The sequence below is a fragment of the Lonchura striata genome, chromosome Z, assembly GCF_050655825.1.
Source record: "Lonchura striata isolate lonStrDom1 chromosome Z, ASM5065582v1, whole genome shotgun sequence".
Taxonomy (NCBI): domain Eukaryota; kingdom Metazoa; phylum Chordata; class Aves; order Passeriformes; family Estrildidae; genus Lonchura; species Lonchura striata.
In genome coordinates, this window is record NC_140740.1 from 84,113,416 (window position 1) to 84,141,153 (window position 27,738).

General features: G+C 40.9%; 1 long non-coding RNA gene across 3 annotated transcripts in view; it reads left to right on the forward strand.

The window, feature by feature from the left end:
* The first annotated feature begins 21,244 nt into the window (after nt 1–21,244).
* LOC110472308 (uncharacterized) overlaps nt 21,245–27,738 on the forward strand; it is a 34,503-nt gene continuing 28,009 nt past the window's right edge. For 2 of the 3 annotated variants that reach the window (XR_014951283.1, XR_014951284.1), the window contains exon 1: nt 21,245–21,429. This is a non-coding gene — a long non-coding RNA (uncharacterized LOC110472308). Of the gene's footprint in view, nt 21,430–21,526; nt 21,788–27,738 lie in introns of those variants that run through there. The other variant, XR_014951282.1, reaches the window with a different exon arrangement.

Genomic DNA, 27,738 nt, shown 5'->3' on the forward strand with positions numbered 1-27,738 from the left:
TTAGTGACAGTGAAACAAAAGAATTACATAAAAAAACTCAAAGGTGGTGTCATATTACTTTGCTTACAGTAAATTGGGTATTTTTTAAATTATTCTTAATTTGCTGGATGAGAGAAACCATTTCCATCAGTGTTGCTGCTAGATTCAGTGACAATGAGTCTCTTTCTGCTTTCTCTTCCCTCTCTCTTTTCACACCACTCTACAGCAACTATCAAAGAAGGATTGAGAGAACATTGAATACAAATTGGTAGAGAGAAAGTGGGAATGTCATTGCCCCACAAAACTAGAAGATGCATCTCAGGCACAAAGAGGTGATGAAACAGCTATAAAGAATTCTATTATTTTCTCTGTGTAAAATGAAGTTGCAATCATCAGTCCTGCTGTGTCCATGGAAAATTACATTAAGGATGATTTTCAAGCTAGTCTCCAGTATGTTTATGGAAATGAGAAGTATGGGTTCCTTTTTTAAAGAGTCAAACTATCATATAAAGAGTTCTACATAGGTAAAAAAATAGTTGAAGTTGTCTTTTATCTATCTTTTTGGTTTTGAGTTTGTTGGGGGTTTTTTTGGTTTTTGTTTTGTTTTTTTTTTTTTCTTTTTCATTTCAAACATCTAGGCTGTGTGTAAAGAGCTTTATAAAGCAAGATCTTTCTCCTGTGGAGCAACTCTTCAGTGTCTGGAGTACTGGCAAAAGTAAAGAGATCAAAATTCAGAGTAATAAATACAAAAATTACTGATGAGGGTCTTAACACAGCTTTCAGGTATGCAGGATGTATCTAGTGAAGTTTTCTGCCATCTGAAAGACAAACAGCATTTCTTTTCTTGTGCTGCTGGACAGAGTGAATCTGCTACATTGGATAGAAGTCTTGATTTCATGCCACCTTCCCAACCTCAGAGATTTTAGACCTAGAAACCCCAAATATCCTCAGAGATTCCTTGAGCTGTATACCACCCTCCCCTGCCAGGGCTGTGCACAAGAGTAGAGGGTCTGTTGCTCTCTATTTCTTTTTGATAACTTCATGTGCCCCAAACAGCTGGGGAGGGACAGGGAAAGACATTGATTTGTTGATTAAAAAGACATATTTGTTGATTTTTGCTAAACTGTGGTAATCCATGCTGCATGTTCCTTCAGTGGCTGTTTGGCACAGTGATGCCAAATTGAATTTGGTGTTGCTGCTTTCCAAAGTGGGAAAAGCTTTAATTGCTTCAATAAGTCTTTCAGTGTACTTCACAGAAGAGCAATTTAAACAGAATGCAACGTTGAAATCAAACTAATTCTTCCACTGTTCCACTGAACACTACCACAAAGAATAGATAGCACTTCATGACTTTCTGCCACTCACTGCCAGCTCTGTGCCTCAGATAGAGAAACAGGAATCTTCTTCCTCTCTCAGAAAACCAGTTTTTCCCTGTTAGACAACTCCAGGACATCATCTTTAGCAACAACAACACACCTGTCCCTGGGATACAAATCACATCAACCAGGTGTTGCCTGTGCTTCATGCTATGCTGGGTTTGATTTATAATATCTGCAAGCACAATTCACCCAAGTCATGAAAAAGGTACAGTGAGTGCACACCACACAATTGAATATGCCATCATTCATACTTCTGAAAAAGACTGCACAAAATCTTTTAAAGGATCTGACTGATCTTATGTAGAAAGAGGTTAAATCTGGAATAGTGCATTCATTATTGTGTGTGGGGAGAATGAAAAGGAAACTCTGGTGAGTCTATGCACTTCTCCCAGATTTTTTGAGATTTATTTAAGGCAATACTTAACTTTAAAAAGGGAAGTATAAAAACCAATATTATTTCTGGTAAACATTATACAGCAAATAAAACTCTGCAGAAAAACAGAGAAATGACAGGGCCTTTTTGTACTTTATCAAATCTACTTTTAATCTGTAGTCTTCATTAGTTGGAGGCATTCTCCTTAATAATTGCAAGAGCAGCAGCCCTCAGATTACTTGCTCATAAAATGAAAGCACTGAACTTCTCTCATTGACTGCAGTTCCATAGCCTAAGGGTGTGCAGGGAATGGCTCAGAGCCTTGCCATGCTTCCTGCCCATGTTAAAGGACAAATTTTAACCCAAAAATTCTTACAAATCAGAAAAATTCAAAACAGAAAACAACCCAAAACCCTCAAAGTGTTACAATTGCAGCAATCATACCCACTGAATCTGGTTCTGTTGCTGTGCATCACTGAAAGACTCTGGCTCCTTCTTGTTTTCAGCTTCCCAAAAGGTTTTTGCGTATTGATGGAGACCCTGATGAGACTTCTCTTTTGCAGGCTGAACAGTCACAACTCTCTCAGCCTTTCATTGCAGGACAGGTGCTCCAGTCAAACTTTGTGGCATTTTACTGCACTGTCTCCAGTGTGCCCATATCTCTCTTATACTGGGGAGCCCACAGCCGGTGTGCCCTCACCAGTGTGTGCCCCCAGCAGTGCTGGGAAGAGGGGAAGGACCCTCTCCACTGACCTGCTCACAATACTCTTCCCAGTGAAGCCCAGGAACAACATTATCCTTCTGTGTGCAAGAAGTACAAGGGTGCAGAGCTGGCTTATGTGATGCTTGGTGCCCACCAGAACCCCCAGGTCTTTTTTCTGCCCAGATACTTCCCAAATTGCATAGCTCTCAGCCTCTTCTGGTTGGTTATCCCCAGCAGCAGAACTTCACCCCTGTCCTTGTTGAAATAGATAAGGTTTCTGTTTCAGCCAACTTCTCCAGCCTGTTGTCATCTCTCAGGATGCCAGCACAATCCTGTGGCATATAATTACTGCTCTGTTTTCTATCAGTTGCAAACTTACTGGGGATCTGATCCATCATTCAGATCACTAATGAAGATGTTGACTAGGATTGAACCTTGTATCAACACCTGGGGTACAGTGCTATTTGCTGACCTCCAAATACGCCTTGTTCCAAGGATCTCCCTGTTCATGACCTGACCCTTCATTTGTTTTTCACTCCATCTCATTGCCCTTTCATCCAGTCTATACATTAACACCTTGCCCAAGAGGATCCTGTGGAAGATAGTATTAAAAGCTTTACTGAAGTTCAGGTGGACAATATCCATTTCCCTCCTGTCCTCTACTGAAAGGCAATTGACCCATACCATTCCTCAGTCCTAAACTAAAATTTTCTTCTTGTTTCACTGACATCGCATGCCAACAGCTGACTTCACACAGAAGGTTGTGTCTTATTCATATCAGGTGAGTGTAAATTGGTGTTTCACCACCAGGACAGTAGGGCAGCTGTGTTTACAAAGGAGTTTTTATCTGAAGTCATTCAGCTGGACACAGGCTAATGTTGACCTGAGCTCCTCCTTTGGTTTGTTATCCCAGTTAATTACTGGAAGGACTGTCTGGGGAAGACACCACCAGCAGGAAGTAGCCTGTCTATACCCCTTTAATTCTGATGCCCAAATCATCCTTATTAGGGAATACCATACTTCCATGTACCTCTGGAGCTCATAGCAGCAGAGAAGCTGAAGGGAGGAGGAAAGCCAGGAAGATCTCAACAGATAAACAGGATGCTGTGATGAGTAAAGTGCAGATCAGAACAGGAGGGACACAGAGAGAAGCCTGGGTGAAGTCCTACCACCCTTTATCCTGTCCTGCCCCTTCTGAGGTAAGGGATTTGGCTGATACAAATGTCTCTGTTGCCCCCTTAGTGTGATGAAGAATTAAGAATGCAAAAATTTCCTCCTCAAAATGACGTCCCAGGGAAGTTGGATGCTGTGTAGGTCCCTTGCCTTTGTCTTTCATGAAGTCTTCATCTTTCAGGAAATTTCCCCATTGAAGGTAAAACTTTTCTAGCTGAAGAAATATATGGAAGTATATTTTATTTTATTTTATGAAGTCCTGCCACTGTGTTTGAACACTCTCCCCCCTCAGGATAATTTCCTGAGATAATATCACAGCTTTTCATGAGATTTATTTGTGACTGGTTTCATTATAACCTCAAGTAGAGTCTCAGGGATAACTGGGTGTCTGGCTGATGGCCTCAGCTCAGTTCAGTAAGTAATCTGTTAATACGCAGTGTGTGGCTGCCTATTGTCATAACATTTCCCTTCCCATCAAATTATCTTTTACAGTTGTAATATATTCATAGGAGGGTATTTAAATATAAATTCCCTGGAGAGTCTTTGGATTAATGTTATAAATAAAAAGGACTCATTCTGACAATATTGTTCATTGTGTCTTCATTACTTACATAAATCTTTTTTCTTCCCCAGCTGCTTCTAGGAAACATTTTGTCTACAAAAACATTGATTTTATTTGGTGGTTTTACATACTTTATTAAGGTTGAAATTTTTAAAATACTACTTTTAATATGATATTAACAAATTGTGGATTGATATTACTGTGTGTTGCTTGGCCATTTACATCTTGTGCTTGATCTCAGGCACCCTTCAGAAGGACAAGATGTTGATCTCATAATCAAAACAGCTCTTGGGAGCATGGGTAAGAAACTATCAGACAAGTGCCGCAGAATTTTCAGTGTCTTCCCACACAGCCTGTGAAAACTAGAGTAATTTTCTCTCATCTTCATCTCTTTCAGTGGATTGCCCAATGAGGCACCAATGTGTGTAGTGACAGCTCTTGTGGGTGTGATCCAGTTATTGTAAAAAATTATGTCAGTGGAGAGAGGAAAAAAAATGAATGCATATCCAAGTTCCTTGTTAGACTGCAAGGGAGCCATCCTGGTTATTCCTTTTCCCCTCAGTGAGTTTCTTGGTGGCTTGGATTAAGTATTTTTCTAATGTCAGATGATCAGAAAATTCTGGATCTTTTTGTATTCTCATGGCTGAGGGAATGATATAATGGATGAGATATGTATTAAGATCAGAAAGCTTATAGCACCTGAGAACCTAGTCCATAATGAGGAAGTAAAAAGATCCCAAATCTCTGTTACCCTGATAGAATTATGAGAGGATATTTAGCCTTCTCTCCTTCCTTTCCTGCTCTTATCTGTAGTGAACTCGCCAGAATCGCTGAGAATCTTTTCCACTTACTCTCTCAAAAAGAGCACTCAAAAAAATTGCTGTGTACTTTGGCAGAGTTAGAAATGAAATAAAATTTGCTGTAGAAATGTCATGTTTATCTATAAATCTGCATTACTTCTGGGAATATTTATTCCGGGGGAAATACCCAAAAACAAAGAGGAAGAGAAAGGAAACCAAATTATATTTTAAAAATAATCCATTTTTGTACCATGTGAGGTACAAGCTCAATCTTCTTTTATATGGAATTTGCATGTTAATTCATTGATTCTTCCTAGGGCCTGGTTCAGCCAAGTAAATTTCCTCAGATTCTACATGCTTTAGTAGTCTTGCTAAAGTCTAAGGGAATCAGTTATTTCATTGTAGATAATGAACTGTTAAGCTGAGATAGAAAGTGCAGAATCAGACAGAAAAGGTCTGTAAAAGGGACACGTAGCCTACCTTCATGTCTCACTGAAGGACTACTTCTACCTAAGACTTTCTGACATATCATTGCCTAGACTGTCTTTAAAAGCTTCCAGAGGTGAAGATTACAGCCCATTTTCCCTGATTTCCTCTCAACAACCCATTTTCCCTGATTTCCCTTAGTGTTAGGTCCCTTAACACACAGCTTCCTTACGTTTATTTAATTCCACTGCTTCTTGTCCTATCCACTTTGTACATAAGAAATGTTATTCTCTGCCTCTTTACAGCAGCCCTTTATGTGTCTGAAGCTGTTGGTGGAGCTCCTTTCAAGTATTTTTTGGGAATTCCAGCTATGTGAACATCTGCTTATTCTTTCTGCTTGCCTGATGTGCCGTATATATTTCTCAGAATGTCAGGTACTTTTATTGTAAATACTATTTTTGCTGAAACCTTATCTGGGATTGCATCTTGCATTCTCTAGTAATGCATCTCAGAAGAGATTTTGCATTTTTATGTCTAATTTTCTGTCAGTATTTAATCTGTAGATGAGATGAACGATTTATCATGATGTGGAATCAATCTGATGTGGAATCAGCAATTTGTATATTACCACTGACACAACAGTAAAATGCTGAGTTCCTTATAAGCTGATTATGGCAGAAATAATGGAAGCTTCAGACAAATTTTATCAGAGAAACCCTCCCACTGAGTCATGAAGTTCAGAAAGGACCCTCCTGCTTTCTGAAGACCTTCTATCTGAGGATCCACACTTAGCCTCGGAAAAGGAATCAATTATTCATGAGCATGTTTGACTCTAGAAAAATCTAGAATCAACTTTACTTTTCAGACATTTCTGTATTCTTTATCATGAATCTAATATTTTAAAAGAAAAAAAAAGGCAAAAGCAGCAAGTGTAGGGAATTTCCTTGCTCCAAACCCTCAGCCACAACAATAGAAAAGGCCATTTTCTGGAAATTCTATCTGAAGTCATGAAAAATCTTTACTGAGAGGGGGGTCAAACAGTGTCGTAGGATGCCCAGAGAGGTTGTGTAGTTTCCATCTATGGAGATTCCCAAACTCAACTGGATGCATTACTGGATAACCTGTGCTAGCTCACCCTGCTCCAGCAGGCAGGCTGGACTAGAGGATCACAAGACAGCCCTTTTAAACTTAATTGTTCTCTGGTTCTGTGAAGCAAATTAGCTCTGTTCTGTGTATTAACTGCCTGTTACCTTTTGGTGCTGCCAGTTTCAATAGGTTCTGGCCCTTCTGAGTGATACTTGGATTTTACTCCCATTTTGCTGAGTGAAAAAAAGGCACTCTTCTGTTTAAAACCATGAACTTTTACTGTTCATTGCTCCTTACAAATTGCTGCTATCCATTGCCCTGCAACGAGCAGGCTGTTACATTGACAAAATTGTTTATAGACAAGAAGGAAGCATATTTCATTTATTAGTAAAGCCAAGAATCTAATATTTGTTTAACTGAAATATGAAGGGATTCTTCAGTTCAATCCAGCTCCAAGTGCTGCAAAAATGAAGGAATAACAATGCAGTGGAAGAACAGCTATGAAATTGTTGTCATATATACACTTCCTCACTCATATTGCCCCTTTCTGTGTTGTGCTTACCCTCCCACTGCTCCCCTGTCTTGAGAGGTTCCTCACTGTTGGAAGTCACAGGGGGATGTTATTGGGAGCTTTAAACACCCGGAGTCCTCTGCCAGGAAGAATGTTCACATTATTAATTCTTCTTTGTCCCTCTAGGATCACTTGGGATAATTTTTATATCTTGTTGATTTGTATATGTTGATGATAATTTGTATATGCTGTTCCCTTTCTACAGTGGTCTGCAGCTCCAAGTTGCACCCAAATTAAATTCACCCTGTGCCATCTCAGTGTGTTCTCTCTCTGTTCTGTTCATGACCCCTGAACCCAGCTTGCCCACCTCCAGGTTTATACTTAGCTGACCGTGTGTTCTAGTTTGAAAGCAAAACCAGTGAGAGACTCCAAGTCAGAAATACAATTTATTAGGAAAAGGGAAAAGAAACAAAATACATGCAATAATACAAAAGAAAAAACCACTGACATGTTGGAAATCAAATGTCTCTCAGACATTTTTAGAGGTTCCAGGCCTTGGTCAGAAGCATTTTAGACCCTGACAGGCAGCTGCAAACAGCTGTGATTTTGAGTTTGAGCCATGGAATGAGTTACCAACTTTGGAGGTGGAACAAGCATTCACAAAAGGTTAGATAGTATAGTAAAAGTAGTTACAAAACAGAGGGAGAATATTTTAGTATTGTACAGGGGGGTTTTAGCACCTGTACAGGGGGATTTTTATTTTGTACATGGGGGTCAGAAGCTAAGATGGAGGAAAGTGGGCTGATCCTGTTCTTCCTCCTTCTTCTTCCTTGCCTCCATGTTCTTGGTGATGCTAGCACTTATGGATTGGTTTAGAGTAGAAAAGCACTTTGTAACATAAGTAATAGGTATTGGGGAAAACTGTAAACATGTAATACATAATATATCATATAAAAGATAGCAGCAGCCCTGGGCGGGGAGGGAGAAGAAGAAGACACCAGACAGAGAGGATGTCAGTGTGTGCATGTGTGCCTCTGCCCAGGCCGCTGACCAAGCAGCTGCAGCCCGAGAAGAAAATCTTTTAGATAACCAACAATAAACTGCCTTGAGACCAAACAACAAGAGCCTGTGGAGTTTTTCTTTGGAAGCATGGGTTGGAGGAGAGACTTTGCCATCACACAAGACTCCAGACCAAGCCCGGGGTTCTCACACTGACAGAGCCAGAATACAACCTGACACGCCTTTGGCCAGCATGTTGGTAGCAATCCAAATTGGAGTGGCTGCAGTCCTGCTGGAGTGGCAGATGTGGTTCTCTTGGAGCAGGATCCTGTAGATGGGTGTAGTTTTCTTCTGATGGTCCAGTGGAAAACTTCAGCTGTTCCTCTTGGGAACCTGTGGGAAGGCTGGCTCTGATGTCCCCAGGGCCCAGATTATATCCAGGTACAAATTCTTGGCTCCTCCCTTTGTGCAGAGCATCTCACAAAGGGATGTTACAGTTCTTATCAGTCACACAGTGACATTCAATACCCATTATCAGCAGATGTCTCTGGAGGATTGGTTGTGGAAGAGATAAGAAAACTGCCCCCTTAACAGAAGTCATGCATCTGCCATGCAGATGGCAAATAGAATACATCTTGCTTCTCAATCTAGGACACCGTGGACAGTCTGTTTGCAGCCGTGCTCCTCCATGCCACATCCTGTGTCCTCCTCAAGCCTCTGCTGTCCTGCCAGGCCTGGGTTTGTCAGCACTTTGTCATCACGTTGCTGTTGTATGAATCTCATTGCACATGGAGTAGCAGCTTGTCATTGCTGTCTATGCAAAACCACGGTCGTACCACACCAGGAGAAGCAAAAATAGAACAGAACAGGCACAGAGGTACCTGATCAGCCAGAGGAATTGCTGTCACAGCCAACAGAAGCAACATAAAGCTACAGACAGGTCAAGGAAAGTTCAGAGAGGGCAGATATCCATCAGAGATGGGCAAAATCTCCCTGGACACATTCTTCTGAGAAATTAAAAAATATCCATGTATCAATAGATGCCTTTTTTGATGCAGTTTTTGCCTCCTCGCATACAGGAGAAACAGCCAGGCATGTTTGTAATCTCTTTTTGTAAACATTTTCTTCACCAGGTGTACCTCAAGAAATAAAAACAGACAATGGTCCAGCCTACACAGGAAAAAAGTAGTCATATTTTTACTAGAGGGCAGACCTGAGAGGTCTCAATTCATGGTACTTGCACATTGCAAACCTTGTAGCCTTTATTCAGAATGGCAAGGCTGTGTTACAGGGCTGCATGATTTCCACACCACTGTATCTGGGCCTGTTCAAAGTTGCTGGCAAACTGTTATCAGCAGCAGCTGTCTCCTCATGCTGCAAGTCCTGGTTCATCTTCAATTAAAACCTGTTTCCCAGATAACACCTTCTCTTTAACAACCATGTCCTGGTGAGGGTTACTTTCTCTGGAAAACCTTTTTTCAGCAGTCTCTTCTAAAACAAACCCTCATCAGCTAGATGAGATAAAGGACACTTTTGCCTGATAATGGTACTTTTCCAACTCTTTTTTTGAAATTGCTATTTATTCATCCCGTTAATTCATCTACTTAGCTGGAGCAAAAATATTACCATAAGCCCTAGGGTCTTACCTACTTATCTGCCACTGAATTCTCTTTATTTCCTCATCATTATCTTTGGCAGACTTATGCCTATTGGCTGGTGTGTTTGTTTTCAACATAAAATGAACAAATATCCCATTTGCCTCCAGACTGATAGTCCATTTGTCATTTGATACAGCACTGTCTACTGCTCCCTGCAAACAATCTCTCTGCTGTTGTTTCCAGGCTCTTTGTGCTACTCTGTTTTTGAATGCCCAAAGGGACTTGTAGGGAGATGAGGCTCCTGCATCTTGTGCCAGCATAATCTCAGTCTGCCATGTCTTTTGCAGAAAAAAAAAAAAAAAATCCCATATTGTTTCTTATCTTATGACCTCTGGATACCTTTCTGTCTTTGATATTTCCATTATTTGGGCTCCTATTTAAAATGGCAAAGTCTAGTGGTCCTCATTAGAAACTTATCATGATATGCAAGGCTTCCTCAGAATGTAACATTATCCTTTATCAAAATTTAATTTGGGATCTTACATTATGTCTTCCTCTGCTGCCAACACCCTTAATCTCCCAAGAATTTTATATCTCTGCTTTTCTATAATATCTATGTGGTTCTAGCCCTACAAATATAAATAAATGTTCTCCAGTCTTCTGTCAATTGCACAGTTTTTACCTATCTGGCTTCTTCTTGTACTACGTTAAGAAAACAATTGTTTTCTGGACATCCAATACCACTCCAGCACATTTCTCTCACCCCATTAACTCATTTCACTCTTGACAGCTTACACTGTCTAATAACCAGTCAGTACTAACTAGTCCAGCAGGGATCTGGAGCTGTTGTCTTCTCTGCATTTTCCTGAGTGGAAAGGTGTAACCAGAGCCTCTTCATAACACAGCAGCTGGTTCAAAGCCACTTCTGAGAGGGTGACACAGACAGATATTTCCCCACCCTCTTTATATTATAACAAAAGCAGATGGGCGCACTTAATCTGACTTTTCTTCTGGTATTATATTATTCCACCTGGTACAGATTTAGACTTTTTAACTAGTTTCCTAAAAAAACAACCACCTTCTTTGTATATTTGCCCAGAGGTTTTTTTTTTAACACCACTTCTCTTTTCCTTCTCACACCTAATTTTGAATTTTAAACAAACGAAGCTGAAGCTGATTGAGGTACAGAGATCTCCAAGAGGAAAGAAATCCAAACACCATGTGCCTGGCCCAGGGAAAGATGGGTGGAATGAAGCCCTCATCAGAGGCAGCAGCCAGCTGGTCAGTACTTTATTTGCATCAGACAGCACTCCAGGAGCTCCAGGTCAGTTGCAGCACACACTGCCTCCAGCCCACTAAATGGAGAAAGGAGCAAGGGTGGAGAGGTGAGGGGTGGTGGAGGATGGGAAAGGTGCTGATGTATGAGGAGGTGTCAGTGCAGATGACACAGAAATCTCCAGACAGTTTGACCTCATCTGCTTTGTGGCACTTAAAATTCCCTCTTCAACTTGCAGTGCAGGCAGCGCATTATGCTACATGGCTGCAATTATGGCCATGGACAAGTTCTGAAAATGATAGTCAAAGGGTTTTAAAATCATGGGGATTTAGGGTTAACAGGAAAATAAGCTTAGTAGGCCCTGGAAAAATAAATACCTTAAGCACATGAAGAACTTGTACTTGCTAGAACTGCACTATGTAGCTAGTACATGATAAATGATATAATTGTTAGATGTGATGATTGTTTAGTAATTAAATATAATTACTGTTTAATCATAAGAATAATCATGAGAAACTGTGGTCAGGGACCTAAGAAACATCACGAGAAACTCATGTCAATGTATACAATAGAACAATATAAGTTTAATAATTAATGTGTAAGTTATATAACGATAGAATAGAAAATACATTCAGCTCGAAAGCCATGTCGGAGTCAGATTTGGGTCTGTACCCCTGATTCCCAGAGCTCTTAATAAAAGCACCTGCAGATAATCATATCCTGTGATTATGTGTGTTTCTGAACACTAACAGAAATGCTTTTGAAACCTTATTTTATCTGTCAAATTGATAAATGATAATGACTGCTTTGGACATGGGCTTGATTAGAAACTGTAGTGTTAGGTTGTAGTCTCTGTCATGTGTTACCCTTTTTTTTTTTTTTTTTTTGTGCTGTTTTTCGTGTAGCAATTCAGTTTTTGAAAGGTAATTGCCATCCTGAACTTGATTCTTGAACATCTCTGAAGCACAGCAACCAGTGTTTGCAGGAAGAGATCACTCATGCTGGGAAAAAATATTTCTGACAAAACATTCTTGCAGGCTCTAAATGTACAGGTCTGAGCTAAGAGATGTTTCTGACTTGAAAGGGTCCTTGAACAGCATTCAGAATTCATTAAATATATGTGTGTGGGTACCTTTACTTTATCCATGTTTGAAAGGAAATCATGAAACTATACTGCTATTCAGCAGCCCTCTTTTTGCCATCACTGAAGAATACAGTTACAAACACATTGAGCAATAGTGTAAAGTATTTTGTTGTATGCCTTTTTGTTCCCCTTGCCAAATTTCCTGGGTAAGTAACAAAATTACTTGGACACCACTCTGCTAAATGAGGTGTGGATAACACACAGTTTGGTTAGCTCGTGCATTGTAAATATAGCTCTCATCAGATATTTTAGCAGCTAACACTCTACCTATTTATTTCTCAATTAAAGGCCATCTGCAGCAAGTTTTCTTCATGTTATTTCATGAATTAGCCGTAAAAATGCCAGTACACTCCACAAAACACCATTTGTCATGTTTCTTGCTAAAGTAGACATTGCTAAATTGGGCTAGTCAGTGCAAGTAATTTCCATTTGTGCCTTGCAGAGTCTGTTTCACTGTGTTTCCACCTTTGCATTACTAGAGTGAAAAAAATAAGGAAAACCTCTTAACTGTCCCCTGTGCTGGGGATCCAGAACCTGAATTCATGTTCATCCTATGCCTTGTTCAAGGCTAAACTTGTTCCTCAGGGAAATCAGGAAAGGCCATCAATTGTCTCACACTCAGAGCAGCCCACGTTCTCTGATGTGGAGTGTGAATTTTCACATCAGGGGTGCACTGAGCTCTTGGCTTCTTCTCTGGTTTGAGAACAGTGAATTTACAAGATAGCACTTGTCATCTATTTCCACCCCTTGGGAAGCCCAGATGAAGGCAGATCAATGGATCCCCCCCATTTGCCTCTACATGGAACTTGGGATTATGTATGTTATAAAATTCCAAAGGAGTAAGTTCATCCTTATTTGAAGGGTTGTGTTTTGTGAGATATATCTGAGACAGCGGCCTTTGGAGGTTAAAAGCACTTGATGCCCTCCCTACATTCTCAGTTGCTCATGAGAAGTATCAGATCTAATATGACTTATGCAAAGTATGTATCTTATTGCTTGGCTAAAAAGGTTAGGTTTGTCTCTGAGGAATGATTTTTAAAGGTTACTTTAATGTCAAATTAGTGGTTTTGATTTCATAGTAATACAATCTTCAGTGTTTGGTGGATTCTTTTAGTTAAAATAGCTATTGGATGACATTTTAACAGCAATCTGCTGTTTTGCCTAGCTGAGACTTTAAAGCATAGTGATTAAAAATGGAAGGCCACAAAAGCATTACTAAAAGAGTTGCCCCTAATTTTAAATGCTGAAGTATAATTTCTCTCCCTGGACATCCATATCCATATCTTCACATGCTTATCCACATCTATATCTTAAGTATTATGCAGCTTCAGCAGCTGCAGATCCTGACTCAGACCCTGACTCAGAATTGGGTGCCCTCCTTGTGCTAGGCACACACTTAGTGCCTTTCCCTGCTCCTGGAAATTTTCACATGTAAATTCAAAAGGCCTAGGAAAATATATGTGGAGAAATGGAGAGTAAATGGTTTGCATATGGGCATGCTTCAGATCAGTAGCTAGATTTGGATTACAGCCCAGACCTTGTACACCTCTATCCGGTGTGCTGGCTACTTAACTCCTGACTAAACTATGCAAGAATACATTTCAGTCACCACTGAATTAGAAAACTTATTTGCTGTATCAAAATCCCCTGTGATGGCATAGTTGTTAACAGTGTCACTTCTATTATATTTTTTAAAAGGAATGGTTGATCTCCAACATTTTTTAAAGCAGTACCTAGTTTTGAAGACCAAAAGAGCCATGAATATGAGCATAACTTGGCATAGTCATGTAGTCTAAAATGTAATTGTTGGGAATTAGTTTATCACATAAGTTCCAAGGAGTCTAGACAGTAATCCCCTCCAAAAGTATCTATTCACACAGTAAGAGCCAGTCCCCAGATAGTAGAATTTGTACCATGAGTAGTAAACTACATTGAAACATTATCTTTTTTTTTTCATAGTTATTGGTCTGTTTAACAGGGTTCTTGAAACAATGAGCAATTGCTACTGGTTCATTGCCTTACATTGTTTTAATGGACAACTTCCTTTTTCCTTTTCCTGCTTAGGAAGACTGAAAATCATCTTTGCTTACTTTTTATTCTTATTTGCTCTACTGTCTGTGGCATACTTCAAAGTACCAGTGATTACCTAGGCAGAAAAATGAAACCTTACTAGTATCCAGCTTCTCTTTCCAAACATGTTGAGGTACAGGGAGATTTACCCAATGACTCCTGTGGGCTTTGTGCATGCTGGATCTTCATGTGCAATCTCTCAGTTTATACTCACACATATCAGAGCAAGGTGCATGCACAAATGTGAGAGTGGGGCTCATTAGCTTTACCTCAAATGCCAGCTTAACCACTGAAAGCTGGTCCAGAATGCAGTGATCTTGTGCAAGATTTTCTGTTGTACAAATACTTGTATGATAATAATATTAAAGTCTAGAAGGTTTCTCTTTTAAAGCTTCCATTTAATTTCCTCTTCAGCTTGTCCATTGTAGAAAAAGGGAAGCAAGGCAGAAACTACAGCAATTTTCCCTTTGAAATTGTCTTTTCTCCAATTCCCCTATAACCCTAATTTGCAGACTTGGCATTACACAGTTCTTCCCAAGAGGAAGAGGATTCAATCTTTGCATTTCTCCACATACAAATGAATGTGTTGTTAGAATAGTCCCACTTTGACATCTCTTGCCCTGCCAAGCCTCTCAGTCTGTTCTTACATCTGCAGGGGGAAGATCAGTTCTGATCACTAACTGAACACACTGAATGATAAATGTTGTATATCCAGGCATACTAGCCTTCTTGTGTTCTCTTCTTCTGTTGCAAGAAAGTGTCTTTAAAGTTCCTGTCAGGCAGCAGCCCAGAACTATATGTATTCTGTAGGATTTATGTCTTTGTCCATGCTGTCTATTCTGCTTTAGCTGTGACTGTGCTCCTCAGGTCCCAGTACGTGTGTAACTACAACAGCCCTACAAAACCTTTGCTTTGGATGCTTTAGGAAGCTTGCCCCTGGGCTAAAACTGAACACCATTTTTGCCTTGTAGCAGAGCAGAACAGGAAAAGGAAAGCAAGAAATCTCTGTGTATCTTCTGCCAGAGAACACAAGGGCATGAACTTTACTGGGCAATATTTCCCACAACACCCTACAGGCATAAAATGAGGACTGTGCATGAAGCTGGAACCAGTTGCAAGAATGAGACTTCTGGAACCTGTGCTGCAGGGGAAAACTTGGAAAGGAGATGTGCCTTTTGTCCAGATCTGCTCCTAACTGTAGTCTGCAGGACTATCATTGTAGTCTACAAGACTACACACATCTGCACGTAATTGCAGCCTACAAGAAGAATCAGCACCTGTGTTTAGAGGGCCATAATGCAGCTCATACTGACAAAGTCAGAACAGAGTAGTCATGACATGAATGCCTCTAAGATATGGGGAAAACTCCATCTAGGTCAGATGTAGCTTTGAGTCTAGAAGAAGTTGGAAGTTAGGTCTGAGTTTCTTCTCATGGGTAACAAGCAATAGGCAATGCTTAAAGGGGGCAGGTAGCTTCTGACATCCTAAGGCACACAACAGCTTTCCTTCAGTCATCCCACTGCTCAGCTGGTCCAACTCCAGCAAGCATTGGCCTTTGCACAATGTTGGTCTTAGATATGCCTTTCCATGTCCCCTTGGGTATATCCAGAGGAGGCAGCTCTGATGGGCCTCTTGGATGACATGCATTTATGGTAAGTGCCAACACCTGGAAACAGCATATCAGAGATCTGAGGCAGAGCTCACATTTCATCTGAGCAAGTGTCTGTGAGCAGTGCCTGTCAGCAAAATGAGTGCTATCCCAGGAAAGGAAAGGCAACCTCAGAATAAGTGGTAGTCTGACACTGGGGCTGCTATCAGGGACATCAGGAAATACAGAACCCTTCTGCCATATAGCTGACACTAATTTTTCTCCTTTACTGCCAGCCTGTACTTCTGGGATGTGTTTCTGCTCCCTTCTCTGATACTGCATCTATTATTGCTGATATTTTCACTCACCTGGACTGCAATTCAAATCTTGGAGTGTTTCTACATAACTTATTGAACCAGTGCCTGGTGCTCCTGTCATCATATGAATGCTTTTCAGTGTGGCAGAAAAGTAGCTACAAAGGTGTTTCCTAACGTGGCAAGGGCACACAACAAGACTTGGCAATCTAACATGTAGTTGTGCCTTACTAAAGGGTTCTGCCTTTAGTTTGCTGGTTTGTGTTTTTTTCTCTGCGATTTTCACAGCTCTTCTTAATAATGAAAATATTTTCAGAATTTTATTCTGCATACTGCATCAGATTTTTTTTTTTTCTGGTCCCCAGATGGACTTTTCTTCATATTTTCTTGCTGAAATGGCTTGGAAACAATCTTGCAGCATCACTGCTGTCCTTGCTAAACCTCAAGCAGTAAAGCAACCTCCTTCAGTGCACCCAGCAGTACATTTATACCTGTGTTTTGCTCTCATCAGTCTGGGGTGATATTTGGCCCAGAGATCAAGAATTAATTGCCACAGCTACTTGTTTATGTTCATCCTTTTAGTGTCTTGTCCAACCAGACAGGAAATCTTGTCTCATTGCCACAGAAAGATATAATTGCATTTGGAGGCAAGACAGCACTGGTGGGTGTGGATGGACATGGCAACACAAGAAGAAGTGGATAGTTTTTATTAGCATAATAGAGAGTTGTGATTCATACTCTTCTGTAGGCTGTGGCAAGTTTTAGAAGGATCTGTGGGAGAACAAAGGGACATTAAGATGGGTGTAAGGAACTCTTTTGGCTTTGAGAGGCTGAGGTTCCTTATGGAAGACATTTTTTTCAGAACATAATTCTGGTCCCTTAGGCAGAACTCCTAACATGACATGGAAGAAGGTATTGAACAGATGCAGGCACCTTGGTTCTGAGCATAAGAGAAAGCCATAGAGTCAGCTGGTGAGCTTCTGTGAGAGTTTTAATCACTCTGGTCTGCATCAGAAAAGGATCTGGAATCATGCATGACACAGCAAATTGCCCTTTTGGAGATGTTCCTGTCTGCGGTGGTGTGTTTTTCTTTCATTTGATATTTGTTTAATATCTGTTTCCCCCCCCCAATCCTCCCTTTCCCTGCCCCTTTCCCTAGAACCTTCCCTGTCATTCATTCTAGCCCCCTCCTCAGCTTCCAGATGTTAGTTCTGCCCTAAACTCCTCCCCTGCTATTCCCTCATTGGTTACTGTTCCTACACCCGTCCTCCTGAGTTCTGTATAAAACCTTTGCCCCCCCGCCCGCCGGGGTCTTGGGGCTCATGGAATAAAACCATCTCGTTCCCCCCCCAAGTCCCGTGTCGCCTTCGTCTGTCCCTGCGCGCCACGAACTGAAACTGCAGAGCTTGCGGGGGAAAGCGGCCGCCCGTTCTCTTCCCTCACCGCCCAGCACGGCTCGGAGTGCCGCGGCGAGGAGCGCATGCCGCGCCTCAACATATGGTAGCAGAGGATGGTTCCCTCCTTCGTCTTGTAAAAAAAACGGGCAAATTTGTGGGGGCGCCCGCCTCACAGAAGAAGAAGGAAGGAAGAGGAACATCTACGACCGTAAAAGCTCTGCCTGATGCTATGAGGAGCTGAGCGCCGAGCGAAAAAGATTGAGGCTCCGGGACCTCTTTGTTCTCGCCATCTTCCCGCCCGGGAGCAGCCGCGCTGCACGGGCAGCCGGGCTGCAGAGCTTTTTGGCGGGCAGACTTACCCGAGAACACAGAGGGCGGTTTTGGCAGCGGCTCGGGGGAGCCTGAAGAGGGGCTGACCGAGAAGAGGTTCATTCCTCGGTCAGCATCTGCAGCGAGACCACCGGAGGCTGATAGTGGCCGAAACCAAGGCTTCGGGGACGAGTCTTGGTTTAACGGGAACACCCAGGCTTCCGGAAGGGCCAAAACCGGGAAGGAACATCCCCAGTTTTCAGCGCGACTTTTCCATCGAGTCGAGGAGAAGATTCAAGCCATCTCCGTCCGAGCCTGCAAGGTAAGGTGGGCTATACGGGTGCGGGGTCGCCCCGACGGACGGCTGGGTCTGCCACCTTTTTTTTTCTCGCGTTTTAACCCCCGTCTGCGCCCAGACTGGGGCTGTAGCCGTGCATGTCCCTGGCAAGCGGGTGGGTTTTCTTTTTCTGGGGGAAGCTAGTACTGAGTGCTATCCTTCGCCTAGTCTTCTGTGGGGACCTAGATTGGATCGCTTTTTCTTCTCCTCGAAAAAGTTGTCTTCTCTATCCTCCCCTCCCCATTCTGGGCTGGACGGAGGGGGTAGAAAAGACACCAGTAGGGATCAGCTAAGAAGACGACACGTTAGCTATAGGAGCGTTGTTAAAAGGGGCCCTTTACACCCACGCATTGCGCCGACATCCAGCTGCGTCGGGCGGCCCCCCCCCTCCTATAAATTTCCCCTTTTTGCTTCTGTGAAGCTCCCTATGCCCCCATCCCCTCGGACTTTCCTAAAACCCTTTCCTATCCTCCCTTGGGGATTGCTGTGGCCGAGCCACCCCAAGTGCCCTGCCGGACACTGCTCAGGCCAAGTGCAGTGTATCTGGCACCCCTCCCAAGATGGCGCTGGCCACGCCGCTCGGGACCCGCTTTCCCGCCTTGACCCTTCTTTTCCGCCCCTGGCTTCCCGCCAGTCCCATTTCTCTCCCAATAGCCCTGCACCGTCCCTGCACGAGGCTAGTCCCTGTTGGGGGAGGCGGGGTTGGATATTCCCCCGTCCTTCTTCGGGCTCGTCCTCCGGGGGGAAGGTCGGGAGGGATCTTCTTCCGAGGAAATGGAGCCGAAACCCAAGACTGAGGATCCGTCATTTTGTCTTCCCCCTGAAATGGCGGCGCCCCGGTCCACCCCTTACCAATACCCCCTGTTAATCATGGCAATCACTAATTAAGTGATTGTCTGATTCCCCTATCCTATTCCTTAATGTACCCTACCCAATACTCCTTTTTATTTAACTACGAATTCCTCTTTTTGCTTTTGATTATTTTTGAATAATCTGTTTGTTGAGTTATATTTTATAGAAAGAAATATCATCCCAGTTAATTAATACTCAAGATATTATGCCCACCTCTCAAACGGACATTCAAATTGAACAAACCACATCGCTATCCGCTGACTCTGCTTTAAGACAAGCGCCGTTATCCGCTAACTCTGCTTTAAAAATTTAAGAAGCTGAACATCACAAACGCCGCGACGAAGCAAATTCTAAATCAGATGAAGTCACAAATCCTGCTGTGCTTTGTACCCTTAATTTGGACTTTCATTTAAGTCAATTTTATATATTCCAAATGAAGTTTTTATATATTTCATATGTTGTAATCACAATTAGTTTATCATTTTTTAATGTCTTTCAATTTATGTTTTTTTAATAATATGTAATGTTACAATTTAATTTTATATTAAGTTATTTTGTTGTAATTATAATTAATTCAGTCTTTTCTGATATTTTTTAACTTAAAGGCTGTGTTTAACCATTATTGCTACAGGAATCACTCAGCTACTATATCGCTTCAGGCTTGCTGCATTGCTGCGAAATTTAAAAATTTATTAGTTATATTTAGTTGATTTTTTATTATATTTAATTCCAATAATTCCATTTAATTATTTTATTTAAATTAGATAATTGTAATTTTAATCATTCTAATTAAGTTTTAAAATTTAATTTCTGTCAATTATTTCAATTCTATTTCAATTATTTCAATTATTTACATTATTTTAAATTGTTACCCAGAGCAGCAAAACAGCAAGTTTTGTGCAGTCTTGTGTCTAATTTAAGCTGTTACTACTCTTCCTGCCCTATAAATGCAATAATGTGTCTTTCATGTCCTTTAAGTAATTTACAATGTTATCATATGATTTTATATTATTTGCATGTTTTATTAATTTGCTTAAACCACAAAATTCTCCTTCTTTTTGTAAAGAAAAAGAGGGAGATGCGGTGGTGTGTTTTTCTTTCATTTGATATTTGTTTAATATCTGTTTCCCCCCCCCAATCCTCCCTTTCCCTGCCCCTTTCCCTAGAACCTTCCCTGTCATTCATTCTAGCCCCCTCCTCAGCTTCCAGATGTTAGTTCTGCCCTAAACTCCTCCCCTGCTATTCCCTCATTGGTTACTGTTCCTACACCCGTCCTCCTGAGTTCTGTATAAAACCTTTGCCCCCCCGCCCGCCGGGGTCTTGGGGCTCATGGAATAAAACCATCTCGTTCCCCCCCCAAGTCCCGTGTCGCCTTCGTCTGTCCCTGCGCGCCACGAACTGAAACTGCAGAGCTTGCGGGGGAAAGCGGCCGCCCGTTCTCTTCCCTCACCGCCCAGCACGGCTCGGAGTGCAGCGGCGAGGAGCGCATGCCGCGCCTCAACACCTGTCCTTCCAGTGCTGTATTCAGATGATGTAAACACAAAAGTAAAATATTTTTTTTAATAATGGTTTGGACTGGTATGACTTTGGGAGTAGATTCCTCTATCTGTGATGAGTCTGGTGTTTCTGCAGATCTGCCAGTATAAGGTATCAATTCTGATCAATCAGGTTGTCTGTGTCAGACCAGAGAAGCATAGTTTGAGTCATGAAAGGCAGAATAGATTCCAAAAGAAGGAAATTAAGATAATCTGTGCTAACTTTCTAAAGTTAAAGGTAAGCATGAAAGCCTTTGGAGCAAATTTTTCATGTGAGAAAATGAGAAAAGAAACAAAAATTCTTCTGGATTTCCTATGATGTGAAATTGAAGAAGAAAATTACAGACTAGGTCAAAATAAATATTTATCAAGGAAAGTAAAAAGAACATTTCTTTCAGCTTGAAGAAGTCTGTCTTGTGGTTTAAAGAAATCCATTGACCTTCTGTCCAGAGTCACACCTGCAGCTGACATTGAGAGCATTTTGTTTCCCCCAGTTTCCAAGCATTCACTTTGCCACATTCTTCTGTTCTGAGCATACTAAAGCAGCACTATTGAATATCTCCAGAAATAGTGCTAGCTGGAGGTATTGAAATGCCAAGAGCTATTATAAGATAAATCAATTTTTTGGGTAGTATTCCTGAAAGTGCCTGACTACTCCCTCACATCTTGTTACCAGACCCAACTCAGCATTAAGAGACAGGAAGGAATGCCAAGAATGAGTATTTTTAGTCAAAACCCCTTAACTGTAGCAGTGTTTGGAACCTTAACCTCCCCAAAGGAAATGTCTCTGTCCTTTGTTATAGAGGAGAGTGCTTTTCTTTCACTGTAAGCAGACAGAGTGGCAACACCGAGTTTAGAGTGTGCTTTGAGTGTTCTTTTATTCTGCACTTTTTGATTCTCTTTGTAATAATATTAGAGTCAAACCACATGAGTTAATAAATGCTAATGCCACCGACCTTAATGGAAGATGAAGGTTCAGTGAGTCTATTTTTCCTGTAATGCAGTAAAGAGGCTTTAGGTAAGTTCATGTGATTGGATGTCCCAGTATTTCTTTCAGGGCTCTTCATGCTTGTAGCTGTGTATTCAGGTTTTTCAATCCAGAACAGGTAAGTCTTTCAATAATATTTGTGTTTCCTTAGAAGTGTTATGCCTTGGGATATTTATTGAATTTTGCTTCTGTTCTGTTTATTATCTGCTCTGTGTGAAACATTTATGCTCTACCAGTGAAACTTATCTTTTGAAAAGCTGAGGAAGGAACAACTACAGTGTTCAAGTTTCAGTCCTAGGCTTGCTTCTACAGTCTGAACTATGCACCATCTGGTTTATCTTCCACAGCACAACCCTGCCAGTTGACATAGAAATGCTGCACTGTGAAGGTGAGTCAAAGTGGGGTTGAAATGGCAAATTGTTCATGTGTGATTACCCTTTTAACTTTTTACCTTTTTACTTTGGTGCCCTAGTTTGGCTGGATGTATGACATAGGTCCTGAAACTTCACATGCTATTCGGAGTGCAAAGCTATTCAGTGCTGAAAAAGTTTGTTGGGAACTTCTTTCCATCAGAAAAAAATGTGGGGATAAACACAAGCACTGAGCTTCCAAAGTTCCCACTGCCATCTTAGGGTTAATCCTTAAACAGGCTTCACTTTGTCGCAACTGAAATCTGAGCAGAGCCATTCTAGTATGGAGTTCTGCATTGAAAACATTAAGCTCTGCCTTTAAGAAGGCAATGCCCTTGAAGCTCACTGGGATGCTGAGCTCTGCCAGAAGCTCTTGTTTTGCTGCTGTCCTTTACCCAGTCTGCACAGACTGCAGCAGCGTGGTGGGAGTGCGTCACACTGCAGTGCGCGGTCATCAGCGCTCAATGCAGAATTTGGAGGCTGCAGTGTAAGACTGCAAGACTACACTGCAGAGATGCTGAGCTTTTCAAAAGCTGCAGTTAGATCTGGTTGAACAAGCACAGTGCTCACTGGCAGGATTAAACCTGTTTTGCTGTTTGTCAGCAGATCGTGTTCTTTGCAAATGTTTCTGTAAGAGCCACAGGGCTAGGAGGAAAATCAACCCTCTGCTTGCCAGTCAGGTGGGAGAGAAAGGGACTGGCTTTGGCAGCTTTCTTATATACATTAGAATGCTGCCCCAGAGCAGTTTGCATGCTGTATTTTTTGAAAAAACTATTCAGAAAGCCCCAAGATTTACCTTTCATGGTAGCCTACGGTATTGGTGAAAGGAAGGAGAGACCAGCAGCAGCACAAAATAGGCAGCTGACACAGAGAAAGAAATTCCTGCTCATTAAGACAGCTGAGGGTGTTTTATCTGAACAACATGGCTTTCATCAGGAAAATCCAACAGGAATCTGTAAATTTTTCCTGTATCTTTCTCAGGGCTAGGTAGGGCTGGTGCTATGGCACCACGATGATGAATAGCTAGTTTGGCAGGGTGAAGAGCATAATGGTAGTGGTTTTGAGGTCAGAAAAATCTCTTCTTTTCTTCCACACACCCTTAATCATTACTGATGGGAATGATGGGTGAAAATGGCATATTCAAAATAACACCTTCAAACTAACTTGTTGATCAGAACTACTTGAAGGCAATAAGACTCTGTGGGGGTATTTGGACTGGAAGCAGATGAGGAGGGCACTGTGGAGCAGACCACTGTCGTAGCACATTCTTTGCATACCTGCTAACTTCTCTTGTCAGGACATCAAGGGATATTGCTCTTGAAGCATCTTTGTAGGATCTTGCTCTCTTAAAGCCCAAGAAGAAATCACTGGAAGGTAGCTTTTTATAAGTTGAGGTAACCTGTTTTAGGATTGGTTTCAGATATTTATAATCTGTCACTGTGCTCCTAATGAGGACAGCACAAAATGTTTTGATATATTTAAACAGCTATATTTAAAAGCAGATGGGTCTCTATCTCTCCAAGAGCAGCAGAGATGCTTCTGTTCTACTCTTCTATGAGCAAATTTACCATTCAGCCTTCTCCTATTGCATTCCCCACATGGAAAGTGGCATGTCTAGACAAGGACTTCTGTCACAGACATCAATGCAAATAAGTCCAGTTATAGACAACTATGCCCCTTTACACATGAGTATGGATAATTATGTCAAGCAGACCCCTACCTCAAATGATCATACAAAGAGTACTGCTATGTGAATAAAAGGAATAAAATCCAGGATGGTGGCTACATTTCTCACCAGAAATAAGCTTCTCCAAAGAAAGAAATCTGCAGAAGCCCCTGAAACCCACTGCTGAGGTGCAGAGGTTTAGGATTGCTGAAGATAGAAGCCACATATCTGAGAGGGGAGGATAATGTTATACTTACTTTGTTTTTGTAAAATCTCTGATGTGACCAGTTCGTAGGGCAGGTCCTGTGGCAGATGGGTGCTTGGTTAGCCACAGGAAAGGCTGTTCTCAGATTCTGCTGGGCCTTTTGTTTTGTTTTGATTTTTTTTTTTTTTTAAAGGTTAGACAGTAGCAGGAAACATATCCTTCTAAGACCGGAATCATCCAAGAAATAGACAGGCCCCTTTTACTTGGCACTATAAACAAATAACCACCTGCATCTTGGCTGGCTTTACCTGGAATGGAATAAGAACCTTTTAGTCCACTGCTAAAAGGGTTGGGAGACAAGATCTGACTGCAGAGTGATGATTTCTCCTGTGGATTCTGCAGAAAAATATATTTCTAATATATCGTTTGTTTTTAAAGCTAGTAAGAGCCAGTCTTGCACTTCTAACATAATGGACAGATCAAAATAAGATGTATGTGCAGCTTCTGATCTGCACATTTCTTGTTCAATTATTGTTTACATAACACATTCAGAAGGGATTTTCTATTTATTTGGCTGCTAAATCTTTAAAAAATATTTAATCTGTGATCCATCAGTTGCCAAGGAGAGGAAATAAATAGACTATTACCTTGTTAGTGTGCTTGCTTTTGTATTAAATGTGAAAACTTAATGGTAGTCTTTAAGAGACATGTTTAAAAAAGAGCAAAGACTATAAAATATAAGCTGGAAAATGTAGTATTTTCCCCCCATTTTAAAAAAGAGCAGAGAATTAGAACAGAAAAGAAAGCATCAGATCAGATTATGGTCAAATTCTGAAATTAATTATGTCTATGAGACATCTAAGCCAAGACATTATATCAAAGTAGAATCCCACAAAACCTATTTAAATGTACCTGATCATTATTTTAGCATACTTGCAGGTACAAAATTGAAATGGCAATGTGATTTTTTGAGAGCCTAGTTATAAGCACAAGAATATGAGGATTTTTATCTCTCCCTTGTGCTGTTTTTCAATCATGGGGAATATTCAAAACAGCTCCAAAGGCCTTTCCTTTGAGGATGCTGTTTCGGGGGGAAGTTGTTGCAATCAGAGGGTTCTAATGTGAGTTTTCAATGTTGCCTCTTTTGCAAAAAGCTGTGTTATCTTTAAGCAACAGGACATGAATAATTCATATAAGGATAAATGTCCTAAACAAGAAAAGAGGCTACCATTGGTAGCAAGTATATTTGGATGCCTGTTTATTTTTTTATGTTGCCAGAAAAATCACAAAGTCCTTTTAGTACATTCAAGAGAACCAGTCTGTGCTAGAAATGCATATTTTATGCTCTGGTGAAAGGAAAGGTAGGGTAGGGCAAAGCAAATTAAATATGTGATTGAAAGTACATTAGTTTAATGCTCAATTAATAAAAGGGGAATATTTTAATTGAAATAGCTTTTATGAGCTATTCTTTTCATTATACACTTTTAGGGAGTTAATTATGGTACCTTTTGCTAGATAGAACTTTCTTCCATTTATTTCTATCTGTTTTCATTTACTTAATTCCTTTCTACTCCATAAAAAACCACCCTTGATAGTAGTAACTTTTATTTCTGGTAAAAAGTCACTTGGAAATATTCCTTCTGTTCATAATGAAATTTTCATGGTAACAAACATTACAGTTGTGTTTACATAGAATATTGTAATCATAGAATCTGTTGGAAGGGGTTGTTAGAGTTCATTTAGTACAACTCCTCTGCAGTGCACAAACATTTTCAATTAAATTAGGTTGCTCAGAGCCCCATCCAACTTGACCTTGAATATTTCCAGGGATGGGGTATCCAGCACCTCTCTGTTCCCATGCCTCACCACCCTCACAGAAAAATAATTCTTCCTTGTATTTAGCTGGGATCCATCCTCCTTTAGCTTAATACCATTACCTCTTGTCCTATTGCTACAAACTTCATTAAAGAATCTCCTTCTGTCTTTCATACAGGAACCTTCTAAATATTTTCTCATGATTCTTCTGATAATTTTTAGCCATCCTCTGAAGCAATCCAAACACTTACACTCTTTCAACCCACATATGGGTTGAAATACTCTTTGCTTTCTTTTAGACCAGAATTTTTACAAAGGAAAGGAAAAAGCCAAATGCTTTGAGGAAAGTATCTGAACTTGTTGTTCAGTACCTTACTTTCATGTGGGACAGACCTGTTTGTACACTGTGTGTTCCAGTTTGTGTTGGAATGAGGTTTTTCCTCTGGTACAAAAGAGTGGAACAGGTGGGGCCTGTCAAAGGATGCATGCAGCTCCCCTCACTGTGGCTCCCTATTATATCCAAACTTGCCTACCTAATTTTCTACATCTGAGCCTGAGCAGTGACCAAATTTAAAAATAAATCACTGACTGGGATACTTCTCCTCAGACACTCAAAACTTTGACCCGTTTAACTCCTTCAGACCTGTGATATGCTCCTTACTGAATTAAAATATTTTTCTATTCCTGTGAGTTGCAGAGATTAGAGAAAACTTCATCTCCTTTATTTGTGCTGCCTGACATAAACTTAAAAGAAGAGGGAAATGAAAGGAACCTTCTGCTGGCTTTTTTGACAGGTGGACAATTTCTGGAAGCCACCCTTTCGGAACAGAAAGCCTGATACTGCATTGTAAGATACCCAGTGGAAATCAGGATGTGTTTGGTCACAAAACCATTTAGGTCTGGGGGCTTTAGAAGACAAAGACACTCATGAAAGCATCTAAACAAGGCCATCAAACTGGCTATCAGCAAACACCACTTTTGCTTTTGCCTCAGATGAGACCATAACTAGAGAGGCTTCCAGAATGATGACTGAACACAGAGGTGGATTTTGGCTATGCAGGGCACAGCTTTCATGTATGCAGCACTTTTGTGAGAGTGCAGCCCTTCCTCACATGCTGCATTCCCTCCTTCACCTTCTCTCTGCTTCAAAGCTCCTCTACCAGCAAGGAACAGCGACATCTGACTGGAACCTACAGGGAAGGGGCAAAACTATGGCAAGCTGCAAGTGGCAGTTTGTGTTATAAAAGGAACAAGTTAGGTACAGGGCATTCCCATGGTCCTTCCAAATGTCTCCATTAAGAATGATTCCATTATTTAAAAAATAAAAATGTTTCCATAGTTCAGGAGAAGAGCGTCTGGTTGAAAACCATTTTTTTTCTTGCACTTTCCCTCCCCAGTCACAAAGTAAGAACAAATACATAGAGTTCTGGTAAGATTGAAAGCCTTTTCCTACAGCTGTAGCTTTTAACAAAATACTATATGAAATGGGGGTCAAAAGGCTGTATTTTAAAAATGTCTAACTCAGTGGGAGATATTTCTACACAGTATGGAAGAGAAATGACTTTAGATTCCAGTAGAGAGTGGACTCACTTTCTCCATTCCCTCCACATAAAAATCAGTCAGGGAAAATCAAATAAACCAAAAAATTTCAGTGAATTAATCATTCATCCTCTGCAGAGATGCAATAGGAGATAAAGAAGTAGACACTAGCATAGGATGTTGGTTCTGTTGAATCTCAATTTTTATTGTCTACCTCAGAGAAATTAAGAGTATACTTCTAGTCAAATTAGTATAAATCTGCATGGATAATTTACTTCACTTAATAATTTTAATACTTATTTTTTTACTGCTGATAGAAATGAATACTCCTATGACATTTAATTTTAATGAGCTTTTAGGAAATTATGGAGGCCAGATAGAGGCGCACATAAGTCTTGTTGTGACTTGAAGGAAGCCTGTTTAAAAAAACCCGTAATTTCTCTTTATTTACCTTCAGAGATTATGCTAAGAATGATACCTCTCATGGTGTCCTACTGGACACAGTGTGGCTTTGCTCTATTTTTACTAAAATAGAGTTTGTGGGCTTAAACGAGCCTTGCTTTTCACCCATCTGCCACATAAACCTCTGAAAGGGATTTGTAATGCTACAGATGCAGTGCAGGTACACTTGAGGGACACTTCAGATGGTCCTTTGTTCTCATCATGTTTGTTTCCACAAGTTTTTGACTATGTGGTGTACTATG